Genomic DNA, 1,485 nt, shown 5'->3' with positions numbered 1-1,485 from the left:
CTCTCTCTCTCTCTCTCTCTCTCTCTCTCTCTCTCTCTCTCTCTCTCTCTCTCTCTCCACCTCACTGTTTTTATATTTTCAAACATTTTAAATATTTTAAATTTCCTGATACATCAACTATATGTATTTTTTCCATATTCCATGGAAAACAATGTTGTTTGAACTTTTGTCTTACATTCATCCTTTTTTCGTTTTGTTACTTAACTTCTATTATTTTGTTTTTCTTTTCATATTCCTCCTTGATAACATTACTAATCTTGGGGAAAAAAAAATCCCACATCACATATCTAGTCTTGTTTCTAAAACTGGCTCTGAAAAATTAAAGACAGATGAGCCCAAAAAGGTATGACAATAACCAAGTTAAGAAAACCTAAGTTTTATAAATCCAACCTTTTCATCCAGTCAGGAATATTCTGTAACTTCATTGTATTAAATAATGATTTGACAAATAGAAAGAATTATTAGAAATATCACATGAGTTTGTAGATCCTGCATTTAGAAGATTGAAGATATTTATTACATATATGTGTTGTATAATATGTGTATAATATTATACACCATATATGTGTATATAGATTCCACCATCTGGAATCCTTATACTGTTTAAGAAGAGCTTTTGGTTTCCCCAGGCTATCGTGCTACAGAGAACATGTGAAAGCATGTAGACTTTTCAATAAAATAGTACATTATATACATTTTTCAGGAGCAATACTTACAGGACTGAATCCAATTGTGCTTTACAAACTAGCCACACTACCACTATATGGTTATTGCTAGTAGATTTCAGGTGATGCCACATGACAGATTCGTGTACACACACAGACACAGACACACAGACACAGACACACACACACACACACACACACAGAGCCAAAGTTAAACGTTGCTATATTTTGAGAAATGCTACCTAAATTACCGAGAAAATAAGTGTTGTAGGATACTTTTAAATTTTCCTAACGTTTGTATAGAGTTTTTAAGATTGTAAAATGAGAATTAAGCCATTATTTTCTTCTTTGCTGAAGGGACCCTGTTATAGTTGTCTCACATGAGGCCATGCCAGTGCCTGGCAAATACAGAAGTGGATGCTCACAGTCAACTATAAGATGGAACACAGGGCCCCCAAAGGAGAAGCTAGAGAAAGCACCCAAGGAGCTGAAGGGGTCTGCAACCCTATAGATGGAACAACAATATGAACTAACCAGTACCCCCAGACTTGTATCTCTAGCTGCATATGTAGCAGAAGATGGCCTAGTTGGCAAACACTGGGAAGAGAAGCCCCTTGGTATTGCACTTTATATGCCCCAATACAGGGGAATGCCAGAGCCAAGAAGTGGAAGTGGGTGGGTAAGGGAGCAGGGTAGAGGGAGGGTATAGGGAACTTTTGGGATAACATTTGAAATGGATATAAAAAAAATCTAATAAAAAAGAAAGAAAAAGAAAGAAAGAAGAAAGAAAGAGAGAGGGGGGGAAGGAAGGAAGGAAGGA

General features: G+C 36.3%; 1 pseudogene; it reads right to left on the bottom strand.

Annotated features, from left to right (window-relative positions):
* Positions 1 to 279: 279 nt before the first annotated feature.
* Positions 280 to 1,485, bottom strand: part of LOC110294121 — a 2,493-nt pseudogene continuing 1,287 nt past the window's right edge.

Source organism: Mus caroli, chromosome 5 (genome assembly GCF_900094665.2).
Source record: "Mus caroli chromosome 5, CAROLI_EIJ_v1.1, whole genome shotgun sequence".
Lineage (NCBI taxonomy): Eukaryota > Metazoa > Chordata > Mammalia > Rodentia > Muridae > Mus > Mus caroli.
Note: the sequence above shows the minus strand (reverse complement) of the source record. Positions and strands in the feature narration are given on the sequence as shown.